This window comes from Gadus chalcogrammus, chromosome 15 (assembly GCF_026213295.1).
Source record: "Gadus chalcogrammus isolate NIFS_2021 chromosome 15, NIFS_Gcha_1.0, whole genome shotgun sequence".
In the NCBI taxonomy this organism is placed as follows: Eukaryota; Metazoa; Chordata; class Actinopteri; order Gadiformes; family Gadidae; genus Gadus; species Gadus chalcogrammus.
Genome location: NC_079426.1, coordinates 10,960,291 through 10,972,939, shown reverse-complemented (window position 1 = coordinate 10,972,939; position 12,649 = coordinate 10,960,291). Strand labels below are relative to the sequence as shown.

General features: G+C 41.2%; 1 protein-coding gene across 1 annotated transcript in view; it reads right to left on the bottom strand.

Moving 5' to 3' along the window:
- Positions 1-4,472, bottom strand: part of pcdh15a (protocadherin-related 15a) — a 409,668-nt gene extending 405,196 nt beyond the window's left edge. The window contains exon 1 of the mRNA XM_056608756.1: positions 4,079-4,472. The gene's annotated coding sequence lies outside the window, so the exon portion shown is untranslated. The remainder of the gene's footprint in view (positions 1-4,078) is intronic.
- Positions 4,473-12,649: the final 8,177 nt, after the last annotated feature.

The window sequence follows — 12,649 nt, the reverse complement described above, 5'->3', positions numbered from 1 at the left end:
TGCCCGTAATCAAAATAAGAAAATAGTACTGCCAGCGTTTTATAGTTACTCAGAACACAATTATAGTACACCAGGCTCGAAAAACACAACAGCAATGAAAGTAGCAGTAATTAGAGTGTCAAGGCCAAAAATTTCCCACCTACACAATGCTACTCTAAATGGATAGCTTGTAGTGTAATTCAAACTCCATCTGCCGTGACATTAAAGTCTGTAGTGTAAAGATGGGATTGTATTTGTATAATGCTGTGGTTTAGGGACTAATCCCAGGAATGATACGACTAACGATTGGCAAGGGAGCCACAAGCATCAATGACTGGCAACCTTCTGTATTTAAAAATCTAAATGGAATTAGAACTAGGATCAGGAAAAAGTTTCCTGCTTGCATTTTAATCACAAGATAGCAATGGCAGCGGAAACTTTAAGGTTGAATCTTTGAGAGCGTTGTATCTGCTTAACGACTCTGTGAAATGGGTGAATTGGAAGTGGAGGATTGATTTGTAGAAGAACACACAGGGGTAACAAATAAGCCCAACATCCTGATTGTTATTAAATCTGCTGACACAGTCCTCAGAAGAGATGCACGCTGTACTTTGCCATGAACACAAGATGTTTAGTGGTCTCCTTTTAAATTAATCTCATCAAGTGATGAATGGCATTCAAATCATTACAGTCTAAGTATTGGTTCATTTATTAAATAGGGCCCAATTATCTTTGCCATCTTCGAAATATAATGTCTGGATGTTGCCTTTAATGATTCCTAAATGTCTGCCGATTTGGCCACAGGCTTTAGCCCGCAATGAAGAAAGCCAGGTTGAGCTGGGTATATCATATTGTAAAAGGAGGCTTTCTCTTGAGCTCCATTTTGAATTGTATTATTATATTCGAATAGGCTTAACACTGAGGAGAGATATGAAAGTGGGATGAAAGTGAGAAGAAATGACGCTTAGTATTATGACCACAGGAATAAAGTCATGGTTGCTACAGGTGGTAACCTAGGTGGTGGGCAAAGGGTTGAACCACTGAGTCAGACACAATTGACATTTAAACAAAAGCATCAGGGGGCCACTAAAGTTCCAGATCCACACGCTCATACAACCATGGCACCCATCTGTCGTTTAATGTGCCGTGGTTTGACTTTACATGGTGTCATTTAGCAGGTGCGCTTTTATCCAAGGCAACTTCCAGGTGAGGGAGAGTAAACAAATCAATATCAGAGCCGCAATAAAGCTGTAAGTACCGCAGGGCCAAGTAACAACCGAACAACCAAATGCTGCAGAGTAGCTGTAGGATTCAGATACGGGGAGAATTAGATGAACTACCACATACTGCTGAATGTGCTACGGGCGCAGCAATACAAATCCCAAACTTTTCTGGAACCTAATTTAAACTGACACACATTAACCTTCTTCTCTGCCACCATCTATTATATTCAAACCTCTGAATAAAATGTAAGATACCATGAGATTAAGACAGACTGCTGCAAATGACAGCCCTGTCTTGCTTATGTAAGTGTCATATGTTCCCATTAGATTTGAGGTAATAGTTACAAAGTTACAAAGACTGGGAGCACACACATCTACATACATCCACAGTTTGATTCTAATTGATTATGTTGTTGCAGAATTAGGAGTTGAGTCCCTGCAGAATTTGGGTCCAACTTGACTGACTGTCTTGGACCTTAAACAAGTTAATTTATCACCAGCGCTGAGGTCGCCAAGACTCATAGCACACGGGACAAATCGATTAAATAACATTGGCGGTATTTAAAAATAAATCATCCTTTATTAATTGCTTCCCAGGTGGGATGTTTGGAAAGGTATTAAAAGGTGGTTTGATCACAGCTGCTCAGCGTTCCACAGTCTAAATACCAACCAAAAGAGGACCATTAATCACATCACACTTCCAATTACCCCCAACACGAAAGCCATTGGATTCCAACTGTGGTGGCCACTTTCCCTGAGACTTGAAGTCTGTGATCTTCGCCTGGAGCGGCCCTCGACTCAGGGCGATTTTCACCACGTAACTCAAAGAACACTTAGTTCCTCAGAAAAGGACGAAGTACTTGAGGGTGGTCCCAACAGATAGCTGAAGCTAAACTCTGGGTAACCTCTAAAGTAAATAAAGACTGCGACAAAATCAACTTGAAAGGATCACATCAAGTTTTGAAATTAGCTATTCACTTGACCCTGAAGCCCGTTGAAATTATGCTGCGGAATGAATGATGAGGTATACTGACGGATTTAAAGACTAGAGCACCTGTCATGATTCTCATACACCAGACTCACAGCCATGGAAAGATAATCAAAGGATGAGCGATAATCCCTATTCCCTAGACAGCCGGATAAAGTCCAGATATATGGGAAAGCCTCTGCTTCCACTGAGGTGGAGTCGAGGTGCAGACGGACAAACAAACTTTTACTTTCACGGTTCACACTTTCGCTCAGCTGGACTTACACAACTCGGATCTAAGTTTTCTAAGTTGTTGTACCTCAAGGTAATCTATTCAGCCCACCACAGGGGATATCCATCACATTACACTTTCTTATTGACCTGCCTTCCCTACATCTATTAATGTTGTAATAAGGTAGGAATCTGCCAACTGCTGCTTTAGAGATCAATTTCATCAGGATGAGCCTCTTCAATTATGGTTTGCCCCTGACTTTGGGAAATGAGTCACGTCCGAAAAGCCCCCGAATTAGTCAAGATGAAGCCGTACTCAGGCATTCACTCAAGTGTTCGCTAGGTCAGGGAAAAGAAAGGTATGACAAGGATACTTTCACCCAGGTGAAAACAACATAATATGAAGAATAACATTTCATCGCTTATTAGAGACAACGACCAAGGCGAGCACTTAGATCTTCAAGGACAACAAAAGATAAATAAAGAAATGGAGCCCCCTTGACCTTCAATAAATAAGTGGGAAGATTTTCACGTCGTTTTTCTTTTCCTTTTGCTTTTCTATCATTCAAAGCTCTTTCACACATTTCAATCACAGTAGTGTATCCTGGGGAGACAACCCAGGCCAACGGGGATAAGAACCCACACAAGCATACCAATGGCGTGAAAGACACCTCGCGCTCTCCATCCCCGTCATCACTCATTTCCCATAGTGTGTGTGTGTGTGTGTGTGTGTGTGTGTGTGTGTGTGTGTGTGTGTGTGTGTGTGTGTGTGTGTGTGTGTGTGTGTGTGTGTGTGTGTGTGTGTGTGCGCCTGTGTGTGTGTAGCCAATTCTCCGGCTCTCAAACCCGCCCTGCAGTACAGAGGCTTTTAAGTATTCCCTGCCCATCTATAGGGGTTGGTGAAAGCGTATACTTTCTCAGTATAGTTTTTTCCCCGCCACAACAGGGTTGGAGGTAATACACGCGAGGAAAAGAGATGACAATGGGGGAGTGTAAAAATGTACCATGACGCTTCATTAGATCCTAATCGTGAAATGCATAATTGATTCACTGCCAGGGAGTAGAACAGAGTACTGGTTCATTTGATTATATCAATTAACGTATTTTTCTACGTGTACTAGTTTCCCTTTGCTCCAACCTTTGAGATCATTCTTATGTTGCTCATGATAAAACAAAATTCTGCAATATTTAGCCAATTATGTGTCTCACTCTGAAGCTGATAAAACATTGCAATGTCAAATGCAACTTAGAAACACGCTAAATGGCTTTTGGTCTTACATTATCCTTGGGATTATACTGAGATAAAATAATAATTGACTCACCCTTAATTAAGATACACTTTATACAGCAGGGAATACATTAGGCTATGATTCAGGCTGTGTGATTAACATCAACATCAACTTCCTAATCATGTGGGGATGAGCGGATGCGAACATTAAAGTCGACTTTAAATTATTTAGTGAGATATTAAAAGGTGTAAACAGATGTTATGCATAACTTTAATCACGATTAATCACTAAGATTAGGTGCCCCCTTAGCTGCTTAATTATAGTCACTGGAATCAGCTAATTGTTGTCGACAAACGAAACTGCCTGCATGGGATAGACTTGGAGACTTCAGACAGAAAACTTTTCATAGACCCAATCCCTTTTTAGAATAGATGAGAAACAACACATACCTCGCTGTGCGCGCGTCGCTTCCCAAGTGCGCCTAAGGTCATTGCGCAAACGTCGAGCGTCGGCGTGCAGTCAGAAATAGACCGGCTGTAGCCAATATTATTTTACCAGCTCAAAACACTACAATCAAGAGACCACACACGCTCGGAGAATTCACGACCGGTAATAAAAACGCTCTATATAAGGTTCGTCACTTCCGACCTTCCGACCGTCTCCAAAGTTGATACTCTCAATTCTGACTCAGAGTCGATCCCGCTGGGAGGGTTCACGATCATATCCCTGGACACCGTCTCCAAATATAGTCTAGTCTAGGCTTTTAGCCCTCCCCCCTGCAACTATAGCGTTATCGGTCTACTAGACGTCCGTTATCAGCTCTCTGTCGTCGGGAGCTCACTGCTTACTATTCTAGACAGGTGGCCAGCATCCCAGCCGTCCGCTGAAAGGATTCTCCTCACTTCATTTGCCTGATGCTGTGGACCGCCGATGCGCTGCATTGGCTGGACGAAGGGGGTGGTGGTGGTGGTGGTGGTGGGGGTAACTTCTGATCTTCCTTCCTATTTTGGAGCGCTCTAGCGCCACCAAACGACCCGAGAGGAGGTGCTCTGGTGGATTTTTTGTTTAGAGAGCACCGCCCCGTTTGTGTTTCAGTACGCGTGTGTATTTGTGTGGTCGTGTGTGCGCGCGTTTGTGTGCGTGTTTGCGAGTGTGTGTGCGTTGTATTTGTGTGTGTGTGTGTGTGTGTGTGTGTGTGTGTGTGTGTGTGTGTGTGTGTGTGTGTGTGTGTGTGTGTGTGTGTGTGTGTGTGTGTGTGTGTGTGTGTGTGTGTGTGTGTGTGTGTGTGTGCACAATTTGAAAGATATTTGTAACATATAGATCTGTTTCAAGCCTTATCTTGCTTTCTTATGCATTTTTTTAAGGATAAGTGACGCATTTATTTTCTTGAAATATAAACGAACCCCTTGATATTCTGATTATTGATTTTACTTTCAACTAGGCTGCTAGAAAACACTATCTTGTTTATTTTTTAAAGTCAGAGGAAAGTCTGATTTGCAGTGTGGCCAAAACACTTCAAAATAAATGATAAAGCCGTCTTATCAAAGAAGTGACTGATGATATTTTCTTGAAAAGTGAAATAGCTTGATATTTTATCTCAAAGATATGCCTGCAGAATTCAAATAAACAGCAATTTTACGCTAGGGTAGTCCATCTATTTGAGAAGCATTTTCTGAAATGCCCTGAAATTCTAATTAGGCCTACATCTCTACAGCTATTAATAAATCTGTAACATTTTACCCAATAATTAACAAATCATCAACTTTAGTTATTGCAGTTGTAAGCAATAACTAACCGTTAACAGTTAATCATTCACTTATTGCGCTCATATAAGCTATAAGTATTACGTTTATCTGCCATACTGAATCTATCTATGTAGGCCTATTCTGTATTTGTAACTGGAGCTCCATGGGCAGTCTACATCCTGTCAATGGACCCCACCGAGTTGTCTTGTCAACGTCTTCTATTTAGTATGTATCATGTTCTATGTCATGTCCTTGTCAATGAATGTATATTTCTGAGCAACACTTCGATGAGTCCAAGACAAATTTCCCCATGGGGACATTAAAGCATATTCTATTATTTTCTATTAAGTTAAACATTTCATAGGGTTGGGCTTAACCCAAACTCTAACCCAATTAAAAAACGTATTAATACATACCTTAGTTATATGAACACATTATTAGAAAATGATCACACGTTTTCTGCTGAATGCTTAATACTGCATTAACTACCAATTAATTAATGGATAATTATTGTACACTCATTGTTAAGCACTACCAAAGAATCAAATGCTCTGACAGGAAAAAATAAAATTATCGGTATTTGGGTCTGTCGCTAGACAAGCCTGTCTAATCATCTATTCCGACGCAATTTAAATGATCGGATGGCTTGGCTCTCTGTCCCCCTACCTACCGGCTTCCTGCGTGCACCTCAAGCTAACAAGCTAGACATACTGTTTTGGGGGAGTGGCTTTGGAGGTAAGCCAGAAGGTATGGGTATAGCTTACTCTGGCTTGTTTCTCCAAATTGCTAGCTTTAATTAATGACTCTATTCTACCCTCAGTCATCAGATATAATATTATTCCATACCGATCTATCTTTACATAAAAATATGAATGCAAAAAGTGCTCTGTGATGTTATATGGAATGTCCCTGCGCAAAGCAAAGCAAAGTTCCCGTCACGCAATATAAGTTATTGGAAGAGTTAGACAGACAGGAATTAGGCCGACCTTACAGAAACATATGCTTCCCTACACATACTAATGAGTGCTCAACATCAGTATTGACTATAATTAATCACCAAGCTGTAGGCAGAAGTAGAGATGCCATTATGCAATGCGGGGCTACCTCTTGTGGAAACGCTCCTTGAGCTGTCCTCTATTGATTCCCCGATGGCTTGGGAATCATTCGCTCTTGAACACATAGCGTGTAATCATAGTAACTCAACCTGTCTGATGGCCCCGCCGCTGATGCCAATGGAGTATAGAGTATATAGTGGTTAATAGTCAAAGAATCCATCCTTGATTGTCTTAAAGGGTAAGTAAACGCCCCTTTTTGTAGGAACCCTTCCGCCTGTGAGTAAACACGATGCATTCTGAGCTGTCTTGGCAGTGGTGAAGGTTTAAGAAAAAACCGACCCCTTGGCTCATGTCAAACTCTCTTGAACTACAGTGGACCGCAGACTTTATGTGGCTTACGGATCATTTCCACCGTTAGAAAACGATATCAATTTTTTTCAAAAATAACCCCAGAAATGTTCACAAACTGTTTGTGAGACCAATATGTAACAGTTTTCAAATGAAAATTGCAAAACAATAACGAAATGATATGAAAGCCTTAATTCTAAAAACAGGTGTGTATGTAAAATCATCATAAAAATCCTAATCCAAATGATAATTGCGAACAATGGAAAGCAAAATCAACATGATTGACAACCTGATAATCAAAAACATAACATCATCATCATAAGACAAATCTCTGCAACAAAATCAGTGTTCTGCGATGTCCTACGATGAGGATAATGAGGTTTTGCTGTTTCACATCAAACAACAGAGACAATAGGGCTGCTTGAAAGTCTCCTCTTTAGGTCACTTCTCAAAACACGTTAAACTCCACAGCTCAACAATAGCAACTTGAATGGAATAATTTAATTGTTATTGATGAGCTACCATCCAGACGCTATACATCACTAACCATCTTGCAATTAACACCAAGCTTTGATAACCGCTTGAACTCTCATTGATTAACGGATGTTTAATGGTTACCAATGGTTGATTAACCCTTAAACTATCCAACCAATTTGCGCACCATCCTTCCAGTTCCCTGCCTTCCACCCACAGGCTGATATATTTGGTGATGTGCTGCATGGGAAGGCTAAGATAGATCTTTGGGAGGCAAAAAACGTATCCAAAAGCAGAGCCCTGCCAATGACAGGTGGTAGCCATTTTATAATGGAGCCAACTGATTTGGCTCTCAGTTTTATATTGTTTACAAGGCCCCTGTTAGGTCCTCTGGGCTAGAGAGCCCAGCTCCGAAATGATCCCCATGTGAATCCAGGCCAATCTTTTTCCCTTTCTGCCTTTCTGTTCCACCATGGGGCCTGGGTTTGTCCACTACTAATTTGTCACTTACACCCTTGGAAATAAGACAAGATGGACTTTCTCTCTACCTTGGTAAATTAATTCAGTAGCCCATGAATGAGACCACTGATATTTTTGGTTTAAGATGATTTAAACAACTGAGTTAGAGGACAATCCTTGGAATCTGGCAACACGTAAAATCATCATGTTGCCTTTGCATGCATAATAAATCAAAATCCTTATCGCTGCAACATGGTGAACTGACATGCATCTCACTGTTGTTCAGATGCTTGACATGCTCCCACGTGTACAAATGCACAATATCCATGCACACACATAAACACACACAAACACTCAAACACACAGGATTATAACAGGAATCGAAGACAAAAAAGGGAACTTTTAATCAAACACGGTAGCATATTCCATCTTCACTTATAGCATTAAATACATTTTTATTAAAAAAAAAGATCTAGACATTTTACTCTTCATTTAATATCACTGACTGGATGTCAGTGAAATATTAGTTTCTTGGAAGCACAGATCAGAAAAATTGCTCTAAGGTGTACTTATGAATATGAAGTAAACTTCCAGTTCATATCTCCTAATCAGAAGCCTGTGAAATGTGCTACGCTTTCAGAATTTGATAGATCTTCACAAGAAAGAAAAAAAAGTGGAATATGTTAATAATATCTGGTGGACTTCCATCAAATTCAAGAAGCCACTTTTAATCAAGATAGTAGCTGGTAATAGCACAACATATTATGCAATTTGTTCAAAATGAACCCATACTTGTGAGGTTCAAGTGAAATGATAAGCAGGCCCTATTATTCCAGGAGTGTGCTATAAAAGAGATGGATTACATTTCGGATGCTATGTAGCTAGTTGGTTATGCTTCCTTCCATGTAGCGAAAAAGGGTATGCTATAAAATATCTAGTGGGGCTATGCTAACTATGCCAAATGCCCCATAATACGGGGCATGTTATGAGAATGATGGGATAGGCCTACTATGCCATGGTGCCTGCTTTGACAGAGCTGATCGGCTATGCTAACATCCTTTGACCATGTCATACACTTCTCAGGGAATTCTTATATCTTTGCTCAGCTGTCTTTCAAGATAAAGCTTTAGCAGCAAGAGGTTCACATAATAGAGTTGAGTGCTGTACCCAGGCTACACTGTTTATCCTGTTAGCATGATATTCTTTTTCAAGTAATTCATCATTTGGAGTGGAAGCCACTACTTTTTCTGACCCTATGGTTATATCTATAGGTGGTATGATATTAAAGACAACGAACAATAATGAATGAAAAACGTCTAATTTAAAGAAATATTATTGTTTAATTTGCACAGGATAAACGTTGAATTAAAGTATGTAACAATTAGAGCCGCTGCTCCTTTACTTAGAAAGGAGTCAGCTGAGGTGGTTCGGGCATCTGGTAAGGATGCCCACTGGGCGCCTCCCTTGGGAGGTGTTTCAGGCACGTCCAGTGGGGAGGAGACCTCGGGGAAGACCCAGGAATAGGTGGAGAGATTATATCTCAACACTGGCCTGGGAACGCCTCGGGATCCCCCCGTCAGAGCTGGTCAATGTGGTCGGGGAAAGGGAAGTCTGGGGCCCCCTGCTTGAGCTGCTCCCCCCGCGACCCGACCCCGGATAAGCGGATGACGATGAGAGAGCAAACACACAGTATGTATTTAATTTAAATTTATACTTATTTATTGCTGGAACTATGGGGTCGACTATTTACCAGGGCTGATCCAAATTGTATAGTGCCTAAACAAATATTGCAAGGCATATGGGATATGGATGGTTCACACACCATACCCTATTGTTTTTTACACATATTTATACTTACACCTCTCTTAATCACAGTTTTTCCCACAACAAATAGACTTGCAAGAACTCTGCAACACATCACTCCTACACGCAAATACCGCAAGCTGCTGAATAGCTTGATAGTAAAGACCAAACTAATCCCAATTAGAATTCAATAAAATACATATGCGTGATTATGCCTCTGATATGCCCCATCCTGGGCATAAAAACAAGAAAAAACAATGATGTATTTCTTCAAGTAATGCTTCAAACCACATGCTTTCTCAACAGCCGCATCACTGCCATCTGTCTTATATACTGATCCATGGTACAGGAACATAGGTTTCCTGAAAGATGGGTTGTAAAAAATAACAGCTGTCTTATTTTCCGCCTTTGGTGAAATAGGTCTTTTTTCCAACCCCTGGGGAAATCCATCGTTCCCGTGACCCACACTGGTCAAGTTCAAATCGATAGTCTTATAAGACTGCTTATCATTCTCGATATCCCAGCAACCTTGCAACCAATCCACTCCCCTTCACACCAGCAGCCGTAGGCACAGGGCCTCAGCACATCCTCAGGCTTCTCCTAATGAAGTGCACCCGCCGTCCTCCTATGTCTTAAAAGCTCTGAGAGGGAGCATATGCATATCCTGTTGACCGGCGGTGAATACCGTGCTCCAACACTTATTTTTATACCTCTCTTTGCATTCAATTTAATGCACCTCCGGCTCGTAAGGGGAGCAAGATCATATTTAATAAGAGCATTCCTAAAAAAAAAAAAGCTTCATTTGGTTGTAGATATGGCTGAGTGGTCTGTTCCGTCCAAGGCTTTTATCTCAATGGATAAAAGAGTGGCCGGTAATACACAGGACACTTTAATAGTTTATACGAGTTCAAGGCTGAGGAGCGCATCGTATTTAATACTGTAATGTCGTTTCCCTTTTTACTGTTGCCCCCGTCTAGGCGCGTATTTATGCAACACAGAAAAAGTCCCATCAAGTTTTGAGGTCATTATGCTGGTGGTTGGGACGATTGGGCAAGTCCACACCAGGCACATGCCAGCAGGATGAGTGTGTGTTTGAGCCTCCCTGGCCTCCAGAGAGATTAGATTTATACCCCCCTCTCCTGCCCGCCTCCTAAGTCTGTCATTTGGCATCCCCTCTCTCTCTCTCTCTCTCTCTCTCTCTCTCTCTCTCTCTCTCTCTCTCTCTCTCTCTCTCTCTCTCTCTCTCTCTCTCTCTCTCTCTCTCTCTCTCTCTCTCTCTCTCTCTCTCTCTCTCTCTCTCTCTCTCTCCTCTCTCTCTCTCTCTCTCTCTCTCTCTCTCTCTCTCTCTCTCTCTCTCTCTCTCTCTCTCTCTCTCTCTCTCTCTCTCTCTCTCTCTCAAGACCACTGGAGCCCAGCATTAATTACCAGCTAATCCCGGCCAATCAAATACGAGGCCAAGTCTTCTGGATACAGATCTACTCGATTTTCACACCTGTTATTTGGTGGAAAACACATGCACAAAATATTTACATTACAATCGCAACGAGCACGACAAACATTTTAAGAGTCATTACGATGTTCCGGGCATGTGAACAAAGATTAATTTAATTATTGTAATTCGGGTAATCAATTAATGAACTGTGAAAGGAAAGTTATCGTGTTTGTTGATGAATTATCTAACAAGAGGAGCACGTAGATTCATGACCTCAGTAATAACCTTCAACATCTATAAGGATTTTATAGACTATATTTGTCAGTATATTCTTAAAACTTCATTAAAGCTTTCATCCAAATTGCCTCACAGTAGGCCTATATTAAAATATAGGTGATAAAGTGTACGACTGTTTAAGAGATATACATCCCTCTCAAGGATACATACAGGTAGACTGTAAACATTGGGTTTCAAAACCAGAACCTTTGGGCTGCCGATTTGATTAAGGACAAAAGAATGATACAACAATTCCCAGACACATTGCATCGTCTTTGACATTCAAAACGTCTTTGACATCTTTCTACATGTTATTTAAAAAGTCATACAATTCCCTCAAACAAATGTGAGTTCAGGGTTTTCCTTTTATTAATTGTGTCACATTTCAAAAACGTACAAGTGCTGCTACTGCTACTCTTGTCTGACTGTCATTTGGAGTAGGCTCACGAGATAAAACCAGTGTATCAACACTCCAATACATCTCACTGACTGATGAAAGGTCTGATAGGGCTTACAGAAGATAGACAAAAAGCACACCACTTGTCAAAATGATTTCTCCAGAACAAACCAAACATATCTGGGGGAGGGGTTTGCCAGCAACTTTTCATAAAGGCAGGCCTAGGGCAACATCTTGATAAATCATTTAATGACCAGCTAACCTCTAATCCCTGGGGTGAGGACATGTATGCGTGTGTGTGTGTGTGTGTGTGTGTGTGTGTGTGTGTGTGTGTGTGTGTGTGTGTGTGTGTGTGTGTGTGTGTTTGTGTGTGTGTGTGTGTGTGTGTGTGTGTGTGTGTGTGTGTGTGTGTGTGTGTGTGTGTGTGTGTGTGACAACACAATATGTTGTTGCTGCTAGCTAGAGGGCTTTCCGAGTAATTTGGACTATAGCCTGTAGAAGCAAAACCATTCCAGGATCAATATATCTTTAATAGAGCCGTAAGAGACATAACCTATTCATATCAGCATTGTTTGGCCCCAGGCTGAATGAGTAAACACAGCTTGTGTGTAAGATGGACGGATTAAAATAGTACTACAGGCTAGCAGCTTCTTGGCTCTAGGGGTTAATGAGCATAACCTTAGTGCTGCCCAACACTGTTTCCTAAGTGCTAATTGTGTGCTACTAGGTGATTAAAAACATGGCGGGATGGAATGTGTGATTACGCCTCAGTCAACTTATGACAGTTTTATAAAAGCAAATTGGTTCACTTGCAGTTCGAAATATCCACTGCTTGCGGTCAACGTTCACATTAGTGTGTGATTTATGCATTTAAAGAAATCCTCCCTGGTTGGCCTCTAACTATCAAGGAAAATGTGATAACGTAGTTCAGTGCTAGGCCTACATAACGGCCAGGTTTAGCTGGAAGCACAGAGGGTGTGTTATGGCGATAAGGGCGCTGATCTACATAACGACCTGTACATTACACAGTC